General features: G+C 45.4%; 1 protein-coding gene across 13 annotated transcripts in view; it reads right to left on the bottom strand.

Moving 5' to 3' along the window:
- Positions 1-27,440, bottom strand: part of FLRT1 (fibronectin leucine rich transmembrane protein 1) — an 878,261-nt gene that overhangs the window by 703,047 nt on the left and 147,774 nt on the right. For 12 of the 13 annotated variants that reach the window (XM_068260004.1, XM_068260001.1, XM_068260002.1 and 9 more), the window contains one exon: positions 4,721-4,803. The exons of the other annotated variant lie outside the window; for it this stretch is intronic. The gene's annotated coding sequence lies outside the window, so the exon portion shown is untranslated. The remainder of the gene's footprint in view (positions 1-4,720; positions 4,804-27,440) is intronic. 13 annotated transcript variants of the gene reach the window in all.

The raw sequence follows: 27,440 nt of genomic DNA, 5'->3' as shown, positions 1-27,440 counted from the left end.
GATAGTTTCGACCGACCAATTTGCATTGGTTCGGGTGGAGGCGAGACGGGAGGAGGTGGAGTTACTGGAGGCGCAGCGTAGGACACCATTCTTACATGACTAGTACTCCCGGGTCTGTTTCTGATAGCGCAGCCTGCAGTCGACTCGAATGGCCGATGAAATGGCCTCATCGACTGTTTTAGGTTCAGGCAGACTTAACATGAGATCTGAGACCTCATCTGACAACCCTGATAAGAAACAATCTAAGAGGGCATAGGTGTCCCACCTGGCTGAAACTGACCACCTCCTAAATTCGGCTGCGTAATCTTCGACCGGACCCTTGCCCTGACGTAAAAGTTTGAGCTTCCGCTCAGAAGTCGCAGCAAGGTCTGGGTCGTCGTAAATTACTGCCATAGCTTTAAAAAAATTCATCCACTGATGAGAGAGCTAAGTCTCCGGTGGGCAAACTGTACGCCCACGTCTGAGAATCGCCTGATAACAAAGTCTTAATGAATGTGACCCTTTGGGCCACAGTTCCAGAAGATCGGGGTCTCAACTCAAAGTAAAATAACACTCTACTTCTAAAATTTCGGAAATCAGATCTGTGACCAGAAAATTTCTCAGGTACAGGCAAACGTATGTCAGAACTAGGAGGGGATCGCACCTCATCCACTGCTGTCTGGAGGGTTTGTAAAGAACCAGACAAGGCTTCAATCATAGTCTTGTGACTACCCAGCACTTGGTTGATGTTTTCCACCTAAGTGGCAAGTGCGCCCAGACGGTCAGTGTGTGCGTCCATTTGAATTTTTGGTCTGCCGTTCTGTTAACGATCAGTGTAACACAGAGAGGGTCTGATTACCTGTGAACTGCAGTATCACCGAGAATACAGAATATACCCGATTATAGGTGATCTGCAGTATCACCGATAATCAGATATATCTACTAACCTCTGGACACCAGGGATAACAAGTGAGTGTTGATAAACAGAATACTTTGAGTACTACACAGAGATGTGTTCCTTCCGATGGCCTAGACTCTGCCAAGGGAGAAGCTAGGCTGGAAGTAAGAAGGACAGAGCGTGAGTGACACCAGTGAGAGGGTGTCACTAACAGGTCTGGGAACTGCCTCTAACAGTAAGGCCAGTTCTCGAGGTCGGGCAAGCCAGGTCGTTTAACACACAGACAGATAAGGTCTGTACCTTATTATTCAGGAGACAGATAGAGAATCCAATGAACAGGCAGGACTCAAATATATTGGTAGGTGAACAGAGGCGCCAGAAGGATAAAAGTACATAAAATTTTAAAAAAAATTGCTGGGAGGAAGTGGTGGACTCGCCTCCGTTAAAGCAGACACCAAGGACTGTAAATATATAGATATACACCTTTATTGAAAATACCCCAAAGATGCAACGCGTTTCGCGGGCACAGCCCACTTCTTCAGGCAATGTGAGGTGCTCTGCTTGCTATAACTGAATTGCTGTTGTTTATCCCCTGCTTATTGCCTGAAGAAGTGGGCTGTGCCTGCGAAACGCGTTGCATCTTTGGGGTATTTTCAATAAATGTGTATATCTATATATTTACAGTCCTTGGTGTCTGCTTTAACAGAGGCGAGTCCACCACTTCCTCCCGGCAATTTTTTTTTTAATTTTATGTACTTTTATCCTTCTGGCGCCTCTGTTCACCTACCAATATATTTGAGTCCACCCCAGGTGGAGGGGTGATCTACCCCCTTTCTTCCTATCTACAGAGAGCGACTTCTTAATCCTGAGTGAGGACAGGTCTAATCTCCTCACCTGCCTAATGAGTGGTTACCTAGGTGGTAACCCGTGTTTGTGAGTATTACCATCTCACTGTTTCATTTATCCAATCAATTTTGACATACAACACCATATTGGGCTCTCGATTTCTCTTTAACTTTAATGAACAGGCAGGGTTTGGCAACGGAGTATCAGAATAGCAAGGTACAGAATCAGGAGGCAAATACAGAGTCCAGGAACGAGCAGAGTTTTGGCAACAGGATATCAGAAATAGCAAGTTACAGAATCAGAGTTCAGAGGAATAGTCAGGCAGGCAGAAGGTCATAACAAATAATACAGTTCAATATTCCTAATGCTAAGGTGTGAGTTCCGTGATCATCATCACCTTTGGAAACTATGCTAGAACACAGATACAGACAAGGTCTGAGTGCTACCACGTAGTAATTGCAACGGCAGACACCAGAGAAATGACCAGCATCCAGTATATATATACCACAGCGCTCATCAGCGCCACCCCTAAGTGCTGGACCAATGGAAGGTGGTGAAAATGTCAGCTGACCCGCTTGGTCAGCTGACTCTTCTCTGGCTGTCATATAAGCGCTGCCTCTCAGCGCGTGCGCGTGTCATTCTGAACCTGTGTGGACAGGGCCGGGCCGAGGCATAGGCTGGAGAGGCTCCAGCCTCAGGGCGCAGTGTAGGAGGGGGTGCACAATTCATTCAGCTGTCATTCCTAATTGTGTATGAAGCAGAAAGAAATAAGAAAAGGGGATACATAGCAATGACTGCAAGCCCCCCCCCCCCCCCCCCCCCCCCAGCATTACAACAACCTAGCCATGCTTACAGGAAAAAAGTGGGAAACTACACTGTCTCTGACTATTTTATCAGAGGATTGGGATTCCATACCGGATAATGCAAAACATTCAGCTATGTGTATTTAGATAATGGAAAATATATATGCAAAATATTTTTTTTTTTCTAAATATTATTTTTACAATGTTTGACTTCCTCTATTTTAGCCTACATGCCAAGTCCAAGAACAGGATCCTGGCGTAGGAGTCCAATCTTTCTAGGTGTTCTGTGATGTATGGCAAACCGAAATTTATAGCATCCTCTACTGACCTATTCACCCTGTAGGCAAATTAATGTGGGTCGAGGAGGGAATTTGTAGACCGCTTCAGGAGGACAAGAATCAGTCACTCAAAGATCTTCATGATGATTGGGATTAGAGATACTGGTCTGTAGTTATTGAGTTCTGTATTTTCCAGCTTTTTGCGTACTCGAATAACTGTTGACCTCTTAAAGTATGAGGGGAACTTGTCATCCATTAGGGACCTTTTGTAAATGGAGGTGGGGATAGCCTGCTTGTTTACAGTTGCAGTGAAGCATAAATACTGCATGATTCACCGTATTACATTGTGCACGTTATGTACAATGCAACTTTTCCCCTTTGTTAAGTTGCGTACCCTGTAAAAACAGTATTGCAATGACCCAGTGTGAACCAAGCCTTATTGGGTGTTGCTTACTAGTGTTAATTGTAATGGGTAGTGTTGCTTTCCTAAATTTTTGTCAGTTATAATTTTGATTGCAATAAAGATTTTGTGGATATTCTTAATTTTGTGTACTTTCTGCAAGTATGCACAATTACGTTCAAAGAATTGCCGGGCTTATGAAAACACATTTTCACATAAAGTAAAAGGCATGAGAAAACAAATCTTTGCACACGAGGAAACACATTTTCGCACAAGTGCTTTCAAGTCTATGTGCATGAGAAAACATTTTCGCATAAGAGAAAATAAAATTTCCATAAATGCACTGAAGTCTACAGGCAAAACAAAAGTAGTATTTAGGAGAAATGATGTGTCCTTGCAAAATTATGCATCATAATTATGATTATGTGCAAAATTAATTTTGCAGTAGTTTGACATTTCACATTACACTTTCACATCAGAATGAAATTTCGATTATGCAAAATTCAAACACAACACTACTGCTCATTTTGGGTTGTTGCCCAATTGCAAATGGATTAATTGAGGGTAAAACCTGTAACTCGTAAAACCCCAGCCCCTGATGAGTCATTTATGATGTAACCGGTAGGGCGGAGCCTCGGAGCGTTGGTGTAAGAGCTGTTCTCGGAGCCTGCGGCGGTGAGGACGTCCTATGGACTTTTATATATGCACATAAAAGTTTTATGTAATTTGAGTGCACTACTGTACTGTGTTTTATATATTAAACGGTATTATGCTATGGTCGCTTGTCTTTTGAGTCTTTAAGGAGCATCATCGCAGGAAAAGCTCAAGACTGCTTTTATACAAGTGATTGTGGCTGGTCTGTTGCTGGGTCAGCAAATACATTTGGTGAGCGTGTTATCTTACTATTGCACACTGAGGAAATCTATCACGCAGTGGGTGCATGGTGGTGATAGCACTGGTGAGGGGTGTAAGTTTCACTAAGAAGTAACTGGATTACGCTATGTGTACCCCTTTTTTGTGTTTTTGAGCTACTATTAGGAAGAAGCATAAGGGATCGTGAGAATTCTATGTGCTATCAAGCTGTCTTTGCTGATCATAACCAATCAGCATTTGGATCTGGTAAGCGTACCTCATATTGTCTAACAGGATTTAAGTGGGAGAAGCATTAATATTGTGGACTTTTTTTGCTGGACTGTTTTGATTTGGATCTTGATTGCATTTGTATTTTGGTGTTTTTTACTGATTACTGATAGGTGTTGAGCGCTTTACTAGTTTAAACATTTTGGGTTGTTGCCCAAGTGCAAATGGATTAATTGAGGGTAAAACCCGTAACTTGCATCTTTGTATTTTTCTGGTTGAACTCAAACCCGCATTCCCATTGCTCCCTCTGGTCCTAACCCAATCCCAATTGGGCAAAAATATAAACTCAAGTACGTAAAATGTGCATTTAGGAGTTGCCCAAGGTAGTGATTTGTATGAATAGAAATAAATAATAAAAGTTAAGTATAACACTTACCTAGCAAATTTGTATGAATCAAGTATGTAATTTTAGAGGGTAATGCCTTTTGCGGATCTTGACGAATTCCTAAGGTATCGTGCCTGAAAGAAGTTGTGCCATACCGTGAGGCAAAAAACAAATGCAAATATATCTTCATGTATACAAACATAGATATGAATTATTATTATTATTATTATTATTGATTTATAAAGCCAACATATTTGTGGCACTGTAAAAAGTAAGAAACAAACATGGGGTACATAATAATGCAGACATAATAATAATAATAATAATAATAATAATAATAATATACACAATTGGTGATAAAATGCAGAATCGATACAAAATACAGAATTGGTAATGACAGTGGCAAAAGTAACATGATGAAAAAAATGTATAATAAATTCCAAGACACAAAAGGGGGAGAGTGCCCTGCCCTTGCAAGCTTACAATCTAAAGGAATAGGGGGGGAATAAAAGGTGAGGTAGTATACAATAAACATACTTAGAGGCAGTGGCCCATATGCAATTCACTTTTTCACCTGAGTTTTCTCCTAGGAGATAATTTTTCATCTTCAAATTAAAATAACTTTCCAGCACTTTTCAACGAGAAAATTATCAAAAAGTAAATGAAAAAGGATTATTAAAATTATTTTGAGCATTTCCTTGCTTTCTGATGGCTTAAAATGCATGTTATTGACAAATTTAAAAATAACACCCAGGAGAAAACTCAGGTGAAAAAGAGAATTGCATATGGGCCAGTGTGTTTTAGGATATCTAGAAGGAGTGCAACTTGGTTTTAGGACAAATGGGAAGTGGCCTAACTTAGAGTGTATGCTTGTCGGGGGAAAAAAAGTGAGTTTTGAGAGAGCGTTCAAAGGTAACAAAGGCTGGAGAGGGACGGATGTGTTGTGGGAGGGCATTCCGGAGGAGGGGTGAAACATGTGCAAAATCTTGCGAGGAGGTAATTCTAGAGGAGGATAACAGCAGGTCATGTGCAGATGTGAGATTACAACTGGGTTGGTATCTGGAAAGGAGATGTACAGGGGAAAGATGTGCAGAGCTTTGTAGGTAAGGGTTAGGAGTTTAACCATTTCTGCCGCCCGGACCTGAAGCTCACGTCCAGGCGGCTGCTCTGCTGCGGTGCCGTGCTTCAGCATGCTCCTGCATGTGATCGCGGGTGCGCCCACGTGCCCCCGTGGTGACCCCGGTAGCCCTGGGATCAGTGAACGGGAACATGGTTCCCAATCACCGATCCGTGTCCCCAGCAGAAAAAACGAAGCGCTCTTACAAGAGGCTTCAGTCTTTCTGCAAATAAAAATTTCCGCATCCCCCTTGTGCATCCGCTAAGCGAGAAGCACAAGAAGGGGAAAAATAACTGAAGGTTATAGTAAACTACACTTAAATAGTAAAACTACATCTATATATTTTTACATTACAATTTACACATATAATAACATTAAAAATTAACTGTTTATTTCCCACACCAAAATATTACCCAAATAAAAATTTTAATGGAACAAAAAAAATTACAATTAAAAAAAAAAGGCATAAATAGTTACCTAAGGGTCTGAACTTTTTAAATATGCATTTGAAGGGGGTATACTACGAACATTTTTTTTTAATTATAAGCTTGTAAATAGTGATGGACGCAAAATGGAAAAAATGCACCTTTATTTCCAAATAAAATATTGGTGCCATACATTGTGATAGGGACAATATTTAAATGGTGTCATAACCGAGACAAATAAAATACATAGGTTTTAATTATGGTAGCGTGGATTATTTTAAAGCTATAATGGCCAAAACCTGAGAAATATTGAATTTTTTCCATTTTTTTTCTTATTAATCCTGTTAAAATGCAATTATAAAAAATAATTCTTAGCAAAATGTACCCCCCAAAGAAAGCCTAATTAGTGGCGGAAAAAACAAGATATAGATCAAAAATCTGGTTAATAGGAGATAATACACAAATATGTTGCAATAATACATTTCAAAATCATTTTGAAATACAAAGTAAATCTAATAGAAACATACAATGTTGTTTTCAATTCAAAGAACAAAGTTTCAGAATAAAATATATACAACTGGTAGAATATAATACATGAGAACTCGTTTACAGCTTTCATAACTTCAGTAAAAAAAAATCATGTGAATGCAAAATTGAAACAGAATTAAGACTGAAATTTTAAGTATATTCATAGGACCTTAGTTGTCTGAGCATTTAGAGGTGTTCCTCAAACTCCTTTAAAAAATATACATACTGTATATAACATTTAAAATTCGAAATAGAGGTTAAGGAGTGGAATCTTGCAAAATGTGCAGTGTCAGTAGCACTTTACTATGTGTTGTTGATAATAAAGATAAGAGGTACTAGATGACTGTAGGAAATATGAGAAGACTTAAAGGATACACCCGGCAATTAAAATAAAAACAGTTTTACTCACCTGGGGTTTCTTCCAGCCCCTAGAAGTCTGTTTGGTCCCAATGCCTGGTTCCGCTCTGAGCCAGGCCTCTTCTCTCCCCTTTATAAGATTGCAACCCACAGCAGGGTCAGGATCCTCTGTACATGTGTGGGCGTGCCTCTCGTGATTACGCTCCCACCGCTGTGAGTTTTCTGCGCTTGCGCAGATAAGAGAGAATTAAACTGCGCAAGCGCACAGTGCTCCCGATGACGGGAGCATGCACATAAGATGCGCTAAAGATCCGGTTGCTATCTAACAGAGGGGAGAGCGAAAGCCTGACTCAAAGCAGAACTATGCCCTGGGACCTAACAGACTTCTAAGAGCTGAAAGAACCCCGAGGTGAGTAGAACTTTTTTTTAATTGCCAGATGTATCCTTTAAACCAGTGTTCCCCAACTCTGTCCTCAAGGCCCACCAAAACTGCATGTTTTGTGGATATCCAAAGAGGTAGTTAATCAGCTCTTCTGAGACACTAATTAACCCACCTGTGCATGTTTGTGGTTTCCTGCAAAACATGTACTGTTTGGTGGGCCTTGAGGATAGAGTTGGGGAACTCTGTTTTAAACAGATACCGGTCAAGTACAGGCCAAGGGTCAAGGAATTTTGTCTCTACTAGAAGTGTTAAATAAATCATAAATAGTAAGCAGTATAAAAATTAACAATTTCACAAAGATAATGTATCCCAATATAATATAAATTAAACTCTTGACCACTGAGGGGCCCCTTTAAGACCAGAGCAATTTTCACCTGTCAGCTCTCCTCCCTTTCTTTCGCCAATAACTTAATCACTACTAATCAAAACAAAATGATCTATATCTTGTTTTTTTCGCCACCGATTAGGCTTTCTTTGAGAGGTACATTATGCCAAGAATTATTTTATTCTAAATGCATTTTAATGGGAATAATAAGAAAAAAAATGCCCCGGTTATTGCATCATTTAAAATATTTCCCTAGTACAATGTAGGAGGGCCAATATTTTATTTGGAAATAAAGGTGCATTTTTCACCTTCACTAATCACTAATCACCATCACTAATTGCAAGCCCATATATAAAAAAATAACAGTAATATACCCTCTTGACATACATATTTAAAAAAAAGTTCAGTTCCTAAGGTAACAATTTATGTAATTTTTAATGTCCTTTTTTTAATGCAAAAAAAAAATGTGGGTACTACGGGAGAGTGTGTGAGGGAAGGAGTTAATTTTAAATGTAAGAGAGCAGTCCGGCCAGCCTCCGCTGAAGACGAATAATAACAGCCCTGGGGCTTCAAGTGAAGTTTCACAGGTGATGATTAGTGGTTAATGTAATTGTAATAAATAGTCAGAAATATATACAGGTAGTCCCCAACTTACGAACGACCCGCCGATACGAATGGCATGGATTCTGTGTTTCCATGGGAACAAGTAAAAAAACAATTCAAATTGGACTTGTAGTTTTTGTGAAAATTGATTTTAAAAAATTCTAAGAAAAAAATAGCTTTTAAACTTGTATAAGCAGGTACAGAGGGCAGAGGTGACACAGAGGGGGACACTGCAGGCACAAGGGGCACATAGGAGGTACAGGGGACAGAGATGCACAATGTTCCGACTTAAGAACCGATTCAGGTTAAGAACGAACCTACCTATCTCGTTCGTTAACCAGGGACTTTCCTGTATATACAGTATATATATACTATACTATACTATATATATATTTTACGTTATAAGTTTTTTTTATTGAAAATTTTCATTTTTAAGGGGAATACAACAGTACATTGAGAAAGCCAACCAGGGCAACAAGGGGCAAGGGACATACATTCCAAATTTAAACATCAGATATGATCAGTAACGTGGGGTAGGGGAAAAGGAAAACAATAATAGAAACAAGGAAAGCATGAGTACAGCTGACTTGTCAGTGCAGCCGGTAGCTTCAGCATATCTTCTTCATGTCACACAGTTCAAAATCTCCTCTCTGATGTCCTCTAGTGATGCATCTCATTAGTGCGCCACTGGAGGAGTAAGAGAAAAGACGCTGTGACTGTGCAACATGGAGAAGACATGCTGATGTTCCCGCGGCACTGACAGGAGTTGTACCTGTGCCTTGTGCTCCACACCGTATAGCATATGGGAAGGTGAGGTTACCTAATCCAGGGAGCACATCTGCCTATCAATACTAGGGAGGGGAGGCTACCTTCCATGGGGGGTCACATCTGGCTATCTATACTATGGGTGGAGGCTACCTAACCTTGGTGGAACATCTGGCTATTTATACTAGGGCGGAGGCTATCTAACATTTCTAACACAGGGGGCACACCTGGGTATCTATACTAGAGGGGGAGCTAACTAACACTGAAGCACACAATTACTAATACTCGGGGCAACCTGAGGGGTGGGACGATGCACTTAGGAATCTTTGCTTCCAGTGCTAGAGAACATCTGTTAGGACCAGATCCCAAATCTTGAGGATATGCATCTGATGAATGGGTGAGCGAAGGGGACTACCTTTCAGCCCTTTAAATGAAAATGAGGATCTTTAAACAGGAGTACCGCATTAGACAAGAGAAGGTTTTGAAATCTATTGTTGCAATGACATAAATAATGCTGCAGCTGGGATAGCTGGGTTGCTAAGTAATACAGCTGGCAATTTGGAAGAGCTAAGCCACCGAGGTGTTTGGGGTTTTGTAAAGTTAGCAGAGAGGGATGTTTTTTGCCTTTACCCCAAATAAATAAACTAGTATGTGAATGAAGCTTTGCATTTACATTCTGATTGGAATTTCCATAGTAGAATGCCATACTATATAGGGATCTTTAGGGAGGAGTATCATTTTAAATAAGTTCTCCCTGCTGGCAGCATTAACAGGAAGGGTATTCCAGGCCATTAACTAAAACAATCAGAATCAGAAATAGGTTTATTCGCCAAGCACAACTGGGTCATGTCTGGAATTGGGTTTGGCACAAAGAAACCGCTCAGATGGGAAGACATTAAACATTAAGACATTTTCTGACTTTAAACAACAATAGTAGTGATCCAGAACAGATGAGTCAGAGATAAAGTCAATAATACAAATAGCATTTTTAAACACGGTATGGAATAGGAGGCTGGAGCACCAATAGCAGCAGCTTACGCATTGCATTACTCGACAAGATACATGCTCCAATCCACCGGCAAACCTTCAGCAGGACGCTCTATCCCCACACATAGTGGAAGTTCAGAGTGCGGCTAACAAACTTGCATACACTGCCTCCAGGCACTACATTCAGCAAGACCCAGTGAGCAGCCATCTATGGAGATCAGCTGGTGTGACCGATCCTGTTTGAAAGCACCACTGCTGCCTGCATCCCCAGCATAGAGAGGGACAATGCTGGACTGCTGACAGACCCATACGGGCTAGACAGTCAGTCCTAAAAGTGAGATCATTCCCCAGCAGGCTTGCCAGGGACAACTGTTACCCTTCTGAGTGTGCTCTCCTCTTTCTCCTCCCATACCCCTCACCCCTTGTCTATACGAATCACCCGGCTTGAGGGAGTAATCGCCTATGGCTACAATGATGGAGTGGGGGGTAGAGAGAGTTCAAGAGGTTGACAGCGGAGGGGAAGAAAGAGTTCCTATGCTTAGCGGTCCTGGTAGAGATGGCCCAAAACCTCCTTCCATATGGGAGTTGGCTGAAGATGTGAGGGGTCATTTGCAATCCTCTGTGCCTGAGATCACAGTTTGGAGTTGAGGAGGTTGAGCGGTGGGAGGGGTTTCACAATTATTCTCTCTGCTGACTTGATAACCCTCTATAGCTTACATCGGTTGCTGTTTGGGGAGCCAGCATACCATACCAGAATGTATGAGCATAGAACAGATTCTATGGTGGCAGTGTAGAAGCATGACAGAAGCTCCTGGGCCACGCCCAACTTCCTCAGTTGGCGAAGGAAGAAGTCTTTGTTGGGTCTTCCTCTGAGTGTTGGCGGTATTTGCCGCTGGAGATGTGAGTTCTTAGGAAGCGAACCTCAGTGTCATCAATAAAGATTGGAGGTGGAGGGGAGGGCATGCTTCCAGAAGTCTATAATCATCTTGTTGGTTTTAGCCGTGTTGTGGACCAGCCTGCTTTCCTTGCACCAGAGGCATATTTTGTTGACCTGCTGACGATAGACCTGCTCGTCATTCTTGGTTATAAGGCCAACGATGGTGAATCATAAGCAAATTTGATGACATTGACAGAGTCTGCTGTGGATTTGCAGTTATTGGTGTAGAAGGAAAACAGATTGGGTGACAGGACACAGCCCTGTAGGGCACCTGTTTTGGTAACCCTTGGTTGGGAGGAGACATTACCCAACTTTACGACTTGGAATCTGTTGGTCAGGCAATCTGTGATCCAGAGTTGTAGGGTCGGATGGACCTTGAGTGCTGCAAGGTCATTCTGAAGGATGCGGGGGCGGATTGTATTAAACACCAGCTGAAGTCCAGTAGGAGGATTCTGGCATATGAGTCCGGTTTGTCCAGGTGGTCACCAATGAGCTCCAGGCAGATGTTGATGGCATCATCAGTGGACCTGTTTGTTCTGTACACAAACTGGAATGGATCCAGTTGGGGCAGTGTGGAGTGTATGAAGTCAGACAGGACAACCCTTTCCAAGGTCTTCTTGATAACAGAGGTAAGGGTCAAGGGCCTGTAGTTATTGAGGTTGGAGATGCCCTGCTTCTTGGGCACCGGAATGATGGTGGACCTCTTGAAGCACTCAGGGACTCTGCCCTCTTGTAGGGACTTGGCATAGATGGAGATGAGGACAGGAGCTAGCTGCTGTGAGCATGTTTTTAGGCAGGACAGTGACATGCCGTCCGGGCCGGGGGCTTTCCTGGGGTTCACTGTAGCCAGGTGACGTTGGACCACACACTTGGAGGGGGTGAGCTTGGTCTTGGTGCAGCATTGGGTTTTGATGGGTGGGCGGATGGTGCTGAGTGCTCAGTTGGTGCTTAACCACTTCACCACTGAGGGGTTTTACCCCTTGAACACCAGAGCAATTTTCACCTTTCAGTGCTCCTTCCATTCATTCATCTATAACTTTACTATTAATTATCGCAATGAAATGAACTATATCTTGTTTTTTTCGCCACCAATTAGGCTTTCTTGAGGTGGGACATTATGCCAAGAATTATTTTATTCTAAATGTGTTTTAATGGGAAAATAGGAAAAATGTGGGTGTGACAATCTGTCAGCCAGAGCACGGATATCTGATTACGTGATAATCTGCAGTACCAACACTAATGCAGATATATATGAACAAAGTAATCAGTATCTTCCTGATAGTAAGTCAGCAGAAGGCTCACTACCGAAGTTAGTGCCTTTAACGATCAGACAAGATCAGTGTCACCCCCAGGACCTTGATTATTGGGGATCCGCAGAATCACCAATAATATAAGGACAGACCCGATTATATAGCAATCTGCGGAATTGCTAATAATGCGGGCTGATCAAAACAGGGTAGTAGGCACACGAATAATGCGGTAACAATAAATGCAGTGTAAACTCACAACGTAGTGGAAATGTCCACTACACGGCGATTACTCAGAGGTGTGGTTACCTCTGAATGGGAACCCCGTGTGTGAGATCCTTCAATGGGGCAGAGAAGGAGTCTCGGCCTCTAGCAGTAACGGTCTGCTAGGACAAGCGTCTCGGAGAGGCAAGCCTCAGAGATAACCCTACAGTGGGAGACGTTCCACTGAAGGGAGAAATGTCAGACAAATAAAGGTTCGGCAACAGTACAGGCGGCGACAGTACAGAAACGTGAGACGAGAGAATAGTCTGAAACCAAGCCAATAGTCGATAACGGTACGAGCTAGTAAAGTACAGAAACAGAAGGCTGATTCAGAGTCGGTAAACAAGCAGGGTCAGCAACTTGAATCAGATAGGCAGAAGTACAATAACAATTAGAGTAAAGGATAGTCAGGTATAGCCAGAGTCATACACAGGTAAATAATCAAATACAATCCTAATCTGAGGTGTGAAGTCCTTGGTTTCGACACCTGGGATCTAGCCTAAGGTCTGAGCGCTAACACAGACGTATTCACGACAGCAGACAACTTGCTACTGACAAACAAGTCCTATATGTAGTCAGAGAGCTGCCCAGCGCCGCCCCAGAGCCCCAGCCAATCCAAGGACTTGCTGGAGTCAGCTGACCGGCCTGGTCAGCTGACTCCCCTTCTAGAGACATAAAGTTCCTGTCTCCTCGCGCGTGCGCGTGTAAGGCAGAGACTCTGAACCGGCGAGGGAGCGGACGACCCTCCAGGCAGCAACTGTGCGGCGGAGTCCGCCAAGCTTACGGACTCCTCCGCCTGCACTACTCCTATAATAAACACAAACTGCGCCTGCCAAAGTACAAACGGGTGCAATAGCATATGCTTCAATCGAGTGTTCGCTATCACAAGTCCTTGAATATCAGTCTATAGTGCTGTGACAGCGCTCCTCTTCTTTTCTACAATTTAAACATAGAAAAAACAATCGCACATAGTGCATTACTGTGAATCACAAAGTACAGTTCCCCACACGTGCATAAGTGCTCAATTGTGCATCACTTGTGGTCTCTACAGCCCCTCCACACTAGCAGCTCACCAGATTGACACCACCTCACAGTCCAGGTGGGTCTAGCGCTTAGCCTATAGAGCGGCCAACTCCAATGACACTTCCACGATAGTTTAGTTCACAATTGGATGATCCATATTTAATGACAAGTTCCACATGAAAAACATATAAGAACACACATAGCATAAAACCGTTGGGCTAAAAGTTATGGCCTGCGCAATATCAGCGCACTCACTTGTGTAGGAAGATAACAGGCATTTCAGGCATTGCAGCCTAGCAATAAAGCTTCTCTGCTGGCGGTGTCGGCGTCCCGAACTTCCCCGCTCCTCGTGGCAGCCTGTCTCCTGACCTTCCAGATCCCAGTGACGTCAACGCTCCTGGTCACGCCCGACGCGTTTCGTCCAATGGACTCATCAGGGGCTGACGTCACTAGGGCGCTGACGTCTTTTATACTGAGGGCTAGCTCTATTGTGTAGTCTATGGGTGCCTAGGCATCCACTACTTCCTTATTATGACGTCATCAGTGGCCGTCTGGAACACGGCCCTATCTGATGACTAAAACCTGTGATGAGGGTTAATGCCATCTTGTGGCCAGATTACTAACTTCCACCCTTTTGGCTGAAGAAAATCTTACAGTCTAAAACAGTGCCATCTTGTGGCCATTTAGCTAACTTATTAAAGCTAGGTTTGCCAGTATATCAACTCATGATTGAACATAAGGGTGGAACACCCTTGTTTAAGAATATATTTTATATTTTAAAAAGTCCCAATGTTCCAGTTTTTTCTTGTTTTTTCTGGTTCAATGATTTTCATTATCTTTTTCATTCGGAATAAAAAATCTTGTTAATAAAAAACAATAACCAAAAACTAAAAAAGACACATTTAAGATTTAATAGAAATCAACTCCTCCATCCTGCCTATTAATTTCAACATGGGGGACTGGTTAAAGGTGGCCACTATCACCATCCCTATGATACTCAAGGGGTCGACAAAGCCCAGATGAAAGGGGGCTTTGCACAAGGAGCTCAATATCTTTGCTTCTATTACTTACATGTTTCCATTAAGGATCTTCTACTTGAGGCACCTTGTTGTTTAATTGGGCAATAGCTGTTTATTCCTGGGCTGCAATACCTTGCCCTCTAATTACAGACAACAGTCACAAAAAGATTCCTTTAAGCCCAAATATCAACACCTCCTCAGTTTACATGCTGCAGTGCCTCCATTGGCACCCGCCTACTGAGTGAGAATGCTGTGTATCTCCTCCCCATCATATACTGTGCCCTTAATTGGCCTCTATGTCCCCTCCCCTTAGCTAGTGTGGTATTGTAAACAAGTGTGTGACCCCCACTTTAAATATACAAAGGAGCCACAGGATTCTCAGTGTTCAAAAATTCATACATCATTTGTAATAAAACAATTTAAATCAAAATCTACATTGAGTCCCCTCGGGGACAGTGATCGCATATTAAATATCCATCTCCCCTCCGCTTGGGAGATGTCCCTCACTACACTCGAACCTCTCCACCTCTTAACATGTGACTCTACCCCCATAAACTTCAGTCCAGCGGGGTCTCTATTGTGATGTGTTTTAAAGTGATTGGAAACACTATGTGTGGCCAGTCCTTTAATTATGTTTGCCACATGTTCCCCTATCCTTTTGTGTAATGATCGGGTGGTGCGCCCCACATATTCTAGCCCACAAGGGCATATCAAAACATATATCACCCCCTTACTGCGGCACGTGATGCATTGTTTTATCCTGTGTTGGTAACCTGTGTTTTTTGCAGTGAGAGTGTCCCCTCTACATGGCTGTGCCTCTCTACAGCCTCTGCAATCCCGGCAGGGAAAGAAGGTTGGCCGTATTTACCTTCGGGGTGTCCTGGAAGCTGGGAACTAGCTTCGACCTAAGATTGGGCGCCTTCCGGTATATAAATCCAGGTTTTTTTGGGAGTGCCCTCCCCAGCGTCCCATCCAGTTGCAGAATGCGCCAGTGTTTCATAATAATCGACTCAACATCTCTGTATTGATGGCTATAGTCAAGCAGTAGATCAAATTCTCTGCTCCTGCCTCCTGATGGCTTTCTGTTTTGTAATAGGTCAGACTGTTCCATCCTGGATACTTCATTCACTACGGCCTGTAAATGCGCAGGGTTGTATCCCTTATCCACAAACCGCTGGACCAGAACTTGGCTCTGTTCTCTAAAATCATACAGGTTGGTGCAGTTCCTCCTGATCCTCATTATCTGTCCCTTTGGGATATTATTCAACCATCTACTGTGGTGACAACTGCCTTTAGGGATATACCCATTTTTGTCTGTAGACTTAAAGAAGGTTTTGGTCACTAGTTTGTTATCCTGTTTGATGATTGTCAGGTCTAAGAATTCCACCTGCTTAGCTGCCTGACAGAACGTTATTTTGATGGGTGACCAGTGGTTATTAGCTATTTTGCAGAATTCATTGAGTTCCTCACTCGTACCCCTCCATATAAAGAACAGATCGTCAATAAATCTGTTCCAGCTGATGATGTTCACAGCTTGGGCCTTACTTAATATTTCTTGTTCCCATTTTCCCATATAAATGTTAGCCAACGAAGGGGCAAACTTTGCCCCTATGGCACATCCCGTTAGCTGTAAATAGTGATCTTGATCGTACCAGAAGTAATTATGCGAGAGCGCAAATTTTAACAGTTCCATAATAAACCCTATCTGCTCCACTTTCAGATCAGTATCCACCTGCACAGTGCCTGTTCTACTGCTTCCATCCCACTGAGATGGGGAATGACCGTGTATAAAGACGTTACGTCTCCTGTAACCAGTATATCATTTTGTTCAATAGATATATGTTGCATCTTTTGTAATAGATCTTTTGTATCTTTTAAAAGAAATGGTAGTTTAGCCACTGCTTCTTGGAGAAACCAGTCCACATATTCTCCCACTCTTTGTGTCAAGGATCCCACCCCACTCACAATGGGCCTCCCCGGAGGATGGACCTGGTTCTTATGGATCTTGGGGTTATAGTAGATTACCGGAAGTCTCGGGTTTGTGGGCATAAGATATTTGAATTCGTTTGTGGAGATAAAAGTTTCTCGTTCCCCCCTCATTAGAATCTCCTTTAGCTGTTGTTTAAATTCAATGGTGGGGTTTTTTCTCAGTTTTTTGTATGTAGTTGGATCAGCCAGTAGTCGGTTCATTTCCGTTTTATACTGACTACCATTCAGCACCACCAGGCCTCCCCCTTTGTCAGCGGGTTTTAATATGAGATCTTTAGTTTCCACCAGTTCCCTAATCTGTTGATCAATCATTTTGCTATTTTTCAGCCTTTTGACTTCCAGCACATCCAGGTCTCGAAGTACCGCTCTTTTGAAAGTTTCAATGGTGCTGTCTTTGGCATTATCCTGAGGATTAAATAATGATTTATTTTTGAGGGTAGTATGAATGTAATGTTGAGGTGGTGGGTTGACTTTGGGTATAAGGCCGGTTTTATTCATGAAATACTTTTTTTGATTGAGTTTTCTCACATATTTGTTTATTCCCAGGTATGTCTCAAATTTATTCAAACTTTTTGGGGGTGCATAGTTCAGACCCTTATCAAGTAATTTTAATTGTTGTTTGGTTAGGGGTATCCCACTTAGATTGAAGATACCTCCCCCTATCTCTGCCTTTTTCTGTCTATCTCTTCGTCCTCCTCGAACCCCTCTCCTGTTCTTTTTTGCCCTCCTTCCCATTCCTCCTCCTGGTAATCTCTCTGATAATCCCATCTCTCTCTCTGACCTGTCCCTAAAAAACGGTCATTGTACTCAGTGAGTTCCTGATACCGATTTGATAGGGGTAGTGCTGTGTGACCTCTATTATCTCCGCCCCTATTTACAGCTAACGGGATGTGCCATGGGGGCAAAGTTTGCCCCTTCGTTGGCTAACATTTATATGGGAAAATGGGAACAAGAAATATTAAGTAAGGCCCAAGCTGTGAACATCATCAGCTGGAACAGATTTATTGACGATCTGTTCTTTATATGGAGGGGTACGAGTGAGGAACTCAATGAATTCTGCAAAATAGCTAATAACCACTGGTCACCTATCAAAATAACGTTCTGTCAGGCAGCTAAGCAGGTGGAATTCTTAGACCTGACAATCATCAAACAGGATAACAAACTAGTGACCAAAACCTTCTTTAAGTCTACAGACAAAAATGGGTATATCCCTAAAGGCAGTTGTCACCACAGTAGATGGTTGAATAATATCCCAAAGGGACAGATAATGAGGATCAGGAGGAACTGCACCAACCTGTATGATTTTAGAGAACAGAGCCAAGTTCTGGTCCAGCGGTTTGTGGATAAGGGATACAACCCTGCGCATTTACAGGCCGTAGTGAATGAAGTATCCAGGATGGAACAGTCTGACCTATTACAAAACAGAAAGCCATCAGGAGGCAGGAGCAGAGAATTTGATCTACTGCTTGACTATAGCCATCAATACAGAGATGTTGAGTCGATTATTATGAAACACTGGCGCATTCTGCAACTGGATGGGACGCTGGGGAGGGCACTCCCAAAAAAACCTGGATTTATATACCGGAAGGCGCCCAATCTTAGGTCGAAGCTAGTTCCCAGCTTCCAGGACACCCCGAAGGTAAATACGGCCAACCTCCTGGGTCAAAGGGGCTTCTTTCCCTGCCGGGATTGCAGAGGCTGTAGAGAGGCACAGCCATGTAGAGGGGACACTCTCACTGCAAAAAACACAGGTTACCAACACAGGATAAAACAATGCATCACGTGCCGCAGTAAGGGGGTGATATATGTTTTGATATGCCCTTGTGGGCTAGAATATGTGGGGCGCACCACCCGATCATTACACAAAAGGATAGGGGAACATGTGGCAAACATAATTAAAGGACTGGCCACACATAGTGTTTCCAATCACTTTAAAACACATCACAATAGAGACCCCGCTGGACTGAAGTTTATGGGGGTAGAGTCACATGTTAAGAGGTGGAGAGGTTCGAGTGTAGTGAGGGACATCTCCCAAGCGGAGGGGAGATGGATATTTAATATGCGATCACTGTCCCCGAGGGGACTCAATGTAGATTTTGATTTAAATTGTTTTATTACAAATGATGTATGAATTTTTGAACACTGAGAATCCTGTGGCTCCTTTGTATATTTAAAGTGGGGGTCACACACTTGTTTACAATACCACACTAGCTAAGGGGAGGGGACATAGAGGCCAATTAAGGGCACAGTATATGATGGGGAGGAGATACACAGCATTCTCACTCAGTAGGCGGGTGCCAATGGAGGCACTGCAGCATGTAAACTGAGGAGGTGTTGATATTTGGGCTTAAAGGAATCTTTTTGTGACTGTTGTCTGTAATTAGAGGGCAAGGTATTGCAGCCCAGGAATAAACAGCTATTGCCCAATTAAACAACAAGGTGCCTCAAGTAGAAGATCCTTAATGGAAACATGTAAGTAATAGAAGCAAAGATATTGAGCTCCTTGTGCAAAGCCCCCTTTCATCTGGGCTTTGTCGACCCCTTGAGTATCATAGGGATGGTGATAGTGGCCACCTTTAACCAGTCCCCCATGTTGAAATTAATAGGCAGGATGGAGGAGTTGATTTCTATTAAATCTTAAATGTGTCTTTTTTAGTTTTTGGTTATTGTTTTTTATTAACAAGATTTTTTATTCCGAATGAAAAAGATAATGAAAATCATTGAACCAGAAAAAACAAGAAAAAACTGGAACATTGGGACTTTTTAAAATATAAAATATATTCTTAAACAAGGGTGTTCCACCCTTATGTTCAATCATGAGTTGATATACTGGCAAACCTAGCTTTAATAAGTTAGCTAAATGGCCACAAGATGGCACTGTTTTAGACTGTAAGATTTTCTTCAGCCAAAAGGGTGGAAGTTAGTAATCTGGCCACAAGATGGCATTAACCCTCATCACAGGTTTTAGTCATCAGATAGGGCCGTGTTCCAGACGGCCACTGATGACGTCATAATAAGGAAGTAGTGGATGCCTAGGCACCCATAGACTACACAATAGAGCTAGCCCTCAGTATAAAAGACGTCAGCGCCCTAGTGACGTCAGCCCCTGATGAGTCCATTGGACGAAACGCGTCGGGCGTGACCAGGAGCGTTGACGTCACTGGGATCTGGAAGGTCAGGAGACAGGCTGCCACGAGGAGCGGGGAAGTTCGGGACGCCGACACCGCCAGCAGAGAAGCTTTATTGCTAGGCTGCAATGCCTGAAATGCCTGTTATCTTCCTACACAAGTGAGTGCGCTGATATTGCGCAGGCCATAACTTTTAGCCCAACGGTTTTATGCTATGTGTGTTCTTATATGTTTTTCATGTGGAACTTGTCATTAAATATGGATCATCCAATTGTGAACTAAACTATCGTGGAAGTGTCATTGGAGTTGGCCGCTCTATAGGCTAAGCGCTAGACCCACCTGGACTGTGAGGTGGTGTCAATCTGGTGAGCTGCTAGTGTGGAGGGGCTGTAGAGACCACGAGTGTTGCACAATTGAGCACTTATGCACGTGTGGGGAACTGTACTTTGTGATTCACAGTAATGCACTATGTGCGATTGTTTTTTCTATGTTTAAATTGTAGAAAAGAAGAGGAGCGCTGTCACAGCACTATAGACTGATATTCAAGGACTTGTGATAGCGAACACTCGATTGAAGCATATGCTATTGCACCCGTTTGTACTTTGGCAGGCGCAGTTTGTGTTTATTATAGGAGTAGTGCAGGCGGAGGAGTCCGTAAGCTTGGCGGACTCCGCCGCACAGTTGCTGCCTGGAGGGTCGTCCGCTCCCTCGCCGGTTCAGAGTCTCTGCCTTACACGCGCACGCGCGAGGAGACAGGAACTTTATGTCTCTAGAAGGGGAGTCAGCTGACCAGGCCGGTCAGCTGACTCCAGCAGGTCCTTGGATTGGCTGAGGCTCTGGGGTGGCGCTGGGCAGCTCTCTGACTACATATAGGACTTGTTTGTCAGTAGCAAGTTGTCTGCTGTCGTGAATACGTCTGTGTTAGCGCTCAGACCTTAGGCTAGATCCCAGGTGTCGAAACCAAGGACTTCACACCTCAGATTAGGATTGTATTTGATTATTTACCTGTGTATGACTCTGGCTATACCTGACTATCCCTTACTCTAATTGTTATTGTACTTCTGCCTATCTGATTCAAGTTGCTGACCCTGCTTGTTTACCGACTCTGAATCAGCCTTCTGTTTCTGTACTTTACTAGCTCGTACCGTTATCGACTATTGGCTTGGTTTCAGACTATTCTCTCGTCTCACGTTTCTGTACTGTCGCCGCCTGTACTGTTGCCGAACCTTTATTTGTCTGACATTTCTCCCTTCAGTGGAACGTCTCCCACTGTAGGGTTATCTCTGAGGCTTGCCTCTCTGAGACGCTTGTCCTAGCAGACCGTTACTGCTAGAGGCCGAGACTCCTTCTCTGCCCCATTGAAGGATCTCACACACGGGGTTCCCATTCAGAGGTAACCACACCTCTGAGTAATCGCCGTGTAGTGGACATTTCCACTACGTTGTGAGTTTACACTGCATTTATTGTTACCGCATTATTCGTGTGCCTACTACCCTGTTTTGATCAGCCCGCATTATTAGCAATTCCGCAGATTGCTATATAATCGGGTCTGTCCTTATATTATTGGTGATTCTGCGGATCCCCAATAATCAAGGTCCTGGGGGTGACACTGATCTTGTCTGATCGTTACAGGCACTAACTTCGGTAGTGAGCCTTCTGCTGACTTACTATCAGGAAGATACTGATTACTTTGTTCATATATATCTGCATTAGTGTTGGTACTGCAGATTATCACGTAATCAGATATCCGTGCTCTGGCTGACAGATTGTCACACCCACATTTTTCCTATTTTCCCATTAAAACACATTTAGAATAAAATAATTCTTGGCATAATGTCCCACCTCAAGAAAGCCTAATTGGTGGCGAAAAAAACAAGATATAGTTCATTTCATTGCGATAATTAATAGTAAAGTTATAGATGAATGAATGGAAGGAGCACTGAAAGGTGAAAATTGCTCTGGTGTTCAAGGGGTAAAACCCCTCAGTGGTGAAGTGGTTAAGCACCAACTGAGCACTCAGCACCATCCGCCCACCCATCAAAACCCAATGCTGCACCAAGACCAAGCTCACCCCCTCCAAGTGTGTGGTCCAACGTCACCTGGCTACAGTGAACCCCAGGAAAGCCCCCGGCCCGGACGGCATGTCACTGTCCTGCCTAAAAACATGCTCACAGCAGCTAGCTCCTGTCCTCATCTCCAACTTGTCATTAAATATGGATCATCCAATTGTGAACTAAACTATCGTGGAAGTGTCATTGGAGTTGGCCGCTCTATAGGCTAAGCGCTAGACCCACCTGGACTGTGAGGTGGTGTCAATCTGGTGAGCTGCTAGTGTGGAGGGGCTGTAGAGACCACGAGTGATGCACAATTGAGCACTTATGCACGTGTGGGGAACTGTACTTTGTGATTCACAGTAATGCACTATGTGCGATTGTTTTTTCTATGTTTAAATTGTAGAAAAGAAGAGGAGCGCTGTCACAGCACTATAGCCTGCACTACTCCGCCCGCCGGCAAGGATGCGGAGGCTACAACTTGTGATGCGGAACCCGCCGCCACGTGCGTTCTGGCGGCGGTTCCGCTACCTATTACAGAACCCCCCCACCCGAGGAGTGGACTCCGGACATCTCCCACCCGGTCTCCCAGGGTGCAACTCGTGAAATTCTCTGAAATAACTCCTCGGCATGCATGCGAGCCTCCGGCACCCAAGACCTCTCCTCTAGCCCATATCCCTTCCAGTGGACCAAATATTGTATGGATTTCTGAACCCGACGAGAGTCCAAAATCCTCTCGACCTCATATTCGGGTTGGTCTTCAACCATCACAGGGGGGGTGGGGGGGCGGGGAGGAACTCGCATGAACTGCAGGTTTCAATAAAGGAACATGGAATGACCTTACCCCTCTTATACTGGCGGGGAGGTCAACTACATATCAGAATCAGAATCAGAATTTATTTCGCCAAGCACGGTTAGACCGTGCCCGGAATTGGATTTGGCACATAATTTGGCACAGAGATAGTAATACAACAGACAAGATGCTACAGAGTAGTACAACAGAACAAGAGCAATGCAACAGAACAGGAGTAATACAACATATGCAGTAGCGCGATTGCGGGTCTAGCAGGAATAGCAGTGTGTGACAGAAGATAATAGTCCTAGTACAACCAGGCAAGGCGGTAAACAAGAGCAGCCGCAGCCGAAGTCAGGTATTAGTCCGTAGGCGGCAGCGGGGTGAGGGGTCAGTGGAATGGGCAGAGTTCAAGAGTCTAACGGCTGTGGGGAAAAAAGTGTTCATGCGCCTGGTAGTCTTAGCAGGGATGGACCAGAACCTCCGGCCTAGTTTGAGACGGCTGAAAAAACTGTGACCAGGGTGAGAGGGGTCGCCCACAATTTTCAGTGCTCTATTACGCAGTCTGGTGTTGTAGATGAGATCTAGAGGGGGGAGGGGTTTTCCAATAATCCTCTCCGCTGAGATGATGACCCTCTGGAGTTTATATCTGTCGCTGGCGGTGCAGCTAGCGAACCAGACCAGAATGGATGAGCAGAGGACCGACTCGATTGTAGCAGAGTAGAAGGACCTCAGAAGTTCATGGGCCATACCAAACTTATTTAATTGGCGAAGAAAGAAGAGTCTTTGTTGTGCCTTCCTCTGGGTTGCAGTAGTGTTTGCCCTCCAGGTCAGGTCATCAGAGATGGTTGTACCCAGGAGGCGAACGCTGGGAACCCTAGTGACCTCAGTGCCCTCAATATATATTGGGGGAGGAATACTGGCGTGCTTCCTGAAATCAATGACCATCTCCACTGTTTTGGCAGTGTTAAGAACTAGCCCATTCTCATTGCACCAATTGCAGATTCTGTCTACCTCCTTGCGGTAAGCCTGCTCATCGTTCTCACTAACAAGGCCAACAATTGTGGTGTCGTCCGCAAATTTGATGATTTTGACAGAGTCATCTGTGGATATGCAGTTATTCGTGTATAGAGAAAACAGAAATGGTGACAAGACGCAGCCCTGAGGGGCTCCAATGTTGGTCACTCTGGGTCTGGAGAATATGTTGCCCAGCTTAAAGGGAATGTCCAAGCAAAATAAAAAAATGAGTTTCACTTACCTGGGGCTTCTACCAGCCCCATGCAGCCATCCTGTGCCCTCGTAGTCACTCACTGCTGCTCCAGTCCCCCACTGGCAGCTTGCCGACCTCGGAGGTCGGCGGGACACATTGCGTACATTTTTACGCATTCCCGCTAGTGCAGGAACATTAACACATACATTTTTACGCGTTACTGGTTCAATGCGTAAAAATTTACGCATTGAACCAGTAACGCGTAAAGATGTATGTGTTGATGTCCCTGCACTAGCGGGAATGCGTAAAAATGTACACAATGCGTCCCGCCGACCTCTGAGGTCGGCAAGCTTCCAGCGGGGGACTGGAGCAGCATTGAGTGACTACGAGGGCACAGGATGGCTGCATGGGGCTGGTAGAAGCCCCAGGTAAGTGAAACTCATTTTTTTATTTTGCTTGAACCTTCCCTTTAACAACCTGGGACCTGTTCGAGAGGAAGTCTATGATCCAGAGGCCAAGGGTTGGATGGACATTTAGCTCTGTGAGATTGTCATGCAGAATCCGGGGACAGATGGTATTAAAGGCCGAGCTGAAGTCCAGGAGAAGAATTCTAGCGTATGAGTTCGGCCTGTCGAGGTGGTCAGTGATAAACTCCAGGCCGATGTTAATAGCATCGTCAGTGGACCTGTTTGTCCTGTACGCGAACTGGAGAGGGTCCAGTCGGTCCAGGGTAGCGTCCTTGAGCAGCGCCAGGACCACTCTTTCAAAGGTCTTCATGACCACTGATGTTAGCGCCACGGGCCTGAAGTTGTTTAGGTCAGAAGCCCCGGGCTTTTTCGGGACAGGAATGATGATGGATGCCTTGAAGCAAGTAGGGACTTTCCCTTCGGTGAGGGACCTGGCAAAGATGGAGGTCAGGACGGGGGCCAGCTGACGTGAGCAGGACTTCAGACATGCAGGTGACACACCATCAGGGCCCGATGCTTTCCTGGCATTCAAGGAAGACAACAGGTGCAGAACATCGGCCTCGGATACTGTCGGGGACGAGCATGTGCTCCAGCTAGGTTCAATGCTCTCAGAGGCAGAGGGGCAGAGGGAGTTGACTGCCCCCCAGAGGTACCCGGAACCTCAAACCTACAATAAAAGTTACTGAGATCCTCGGCTAGCTTGGGGCAGGAGTTAGCCTGTTGGGGTGGAGGCTTATAGCTGGTGGCAGCCTTCAGGCCCTTCCAGACAGCCCGCGGGTCGTTTGAGCGGAGATTGCTCTGAATCCTTTCAGCATATGACCGTTTTGCGGAGCGCAGTTCCTTGTTGAGGGAGTTCCTTGCTGCCCTGAAGTCCTCCAGGGAGCCAGACTTGTGGGCGGCTTCCTTGCACTTCCGCAGTTGGCGCAGCCTGTTCGAGAACCACGGTTTGTCATTAGGGTAAATCTTAAAGGACTTGTTGGGTACACACGATTCCTCACAGAAGCTGATGTAGGATGAAACAGCATCAGCCCACTCATCTAGGTCGGGTGATTCCAGCGCCTTCCAGTCCGTGCAGTCAAAACACGCCTGGAGTTGGAGTTTGGCTTCGTTAGACCACACTTTAGTGGACTTCAGGACTGGTTTCGCTGTCTCCAGGCGCCGTCTGTAGATTGGAACCAGATGGATGAGGCAGTGGTCAGAGGAACCGAGAGCTGCCCACGAGACGGCCTAGTTAGCATCTTTTAGAGGCGTATAACAGTGGTCTAGAGTGCTTGCATTTCTGGTGGGGCAGACCACGTGCTCTAGGTAGCGTGGAAGCTCATGCCGGAGATTGGCTTTGTTGAAGTCGCCCATGATGATAAACAGAGAGTCTGGAAGGGACGTCTCCCACTGCGTTATGGTGTCGCTGAGGTCATGTTGAGCAGATTTGACGTCGGCGTCAGGAGGAATGTACACGCCCCCGATGACGTAGGATGTGAACTCTCTGGGGTTCGAGGTTGGGGGTGCACTTTTTGGCTAGCAATGATGTGCTTGGGCTCCATGCAGAGCTGACATAGAAACAGATTCCCCCACCTTTCTTTTTCCCCGAGAGGGAGGGATCGCGGTCTGCACGTATAATGTTGAAGCCTGGGAGGAGGAGGGCGTTGTCTGGGATGTCCTCCTGCAACCACGTTTCCGTGAAGCACATGACTGGGGTGTTGTTGCCGAGCTCCCTTTTGTTACTGAGAAGGCGAAGTTCGTCCAGCTTGTTAGGGAGGGAGCGGACGTTTGCCAGGAGGACGGAAGGAATGGCTGAGCGCAGACCCCTTTTTCTCAACCTGGCAAGAACTCCCGTGCGGCAACCCCTACGGCGCTGACCAGAGCGGACCGGTGGGTAATAGCTGGTGATTTTTTGGATGTGGTTCCAGATGGAATTGTAGAGGAGACCACCGTCAGGGAGGGAGCAGCAGCAGGATTCCCAGAGGGTGAGCTGCGTCCTGGTGTAGGCAGTGCGGGCATGAGGTGTGGTGAAGGGGGGTAAAGGGCAGCCATACCGATGTGGGGCACTCTGATGTGGGGGGGGGGGGCTCGGTGAGGGTACCGACAGACAGTGGGGGCAGCAGGCAGGCAATGGACACCTTCCCAGAATCAAGGCAACAGAGGGGGCAGCAGGCAGGCCAAGTGGCAGAGAGAGAAGCAGGCAGGTAATGGTGGGCAGTGGGTCACCAGCACAGGCCAAGAGAAGGTAAGCAGCAATTACCTTTGGGGATCCAGGAAGTCACGTGGTGCCAGATGGGGGCCCTTTAACCCAGGAGCCCCGGCAGGTGATGGCAGAGGGCGACCCTTTAAGTTCCTGGAACGGCAAGCCGGCAGCAGTGGAGACTCTGTGCTTCTCCTTGGAGTAAATGAAGACAGCAGCAGCAGGCCTGACCGAGGCGAGCAGGAGGGAGCAGCAGCTGGTGGATGACCAGTAACAGTCAGCGTGGGAGCCAGCATAGCCTGGGTCGTGTAGTGGGAAGGAGCTGCAGTGTGCAGACCAAGTCTCCTACCCCGTGTCTCCTTCCCCAGGTCTCTTTCCCTCAGCACGGCCGGTTGCAGGCGAAGGGGTGGCGCGGTCTAGCAGGCGGCAGCAGCGGCAAACGATGAGGGACCAAGGGAGCCGACACCAGATGGCAGGGGCCCCCCATGTGGTGAGCATGAGGGGGCTGACGGCGGTGTTGTCCGGATCTTCACTGGCAGCAGCAGCGGCGGAGGAGCGGAGAAACCAGCCTGGGATGACAGGTGTTGTCCGGATCTTCACTGGCGGCAGCAGCGGCGGAGGAGCGGAGAAGCCAGGCTCGGATGGCAGGGGCCTCGCCACGTGGAGGGCATGTGGAGGCTGTCGGCAGTGGAAGCTCCCGCGGTGGAGGGTCAGCAGCCGGAGATTGGAACTGGGTCAGGATACGGCACCCCTGGAGCGCTTGACGCCGTTCTGCAGCCGGTTGGTTGGATGGCTGCAACAGAGCTGGGTCGTGCCGGAGAGCTGCGGCAGCTGGAGGGAAGCGGCTTAGGGTGACTGCATCTATCTTTTTAGAAACAGGGTACGGGCCAATAAATCGGGGACCCAACTTAGGTG

Source organism: Hyperolius riggenbachi, chromosome 11 (genome assembly GCF_040937935.1).
Source record: "Hyperolius riggenbachi isolate aHypRig1 chromosome 11, aHypRig1.pri, whole genome shotgun sequence".
In the NCBI taxonomy this organism is placed as follows: domain Eukaryota; kingdom Metazoa; phylum Chordata; class Amphibia; order Anura; family Hyperoliidae; genus Hyperolius; species Hyperolius riggenbachi.
The sequence above is the reverse complement of the archived record's forward strand: the minus strand, read 5'-3'. Positions and strand labels throughout refer to the sequence as shown.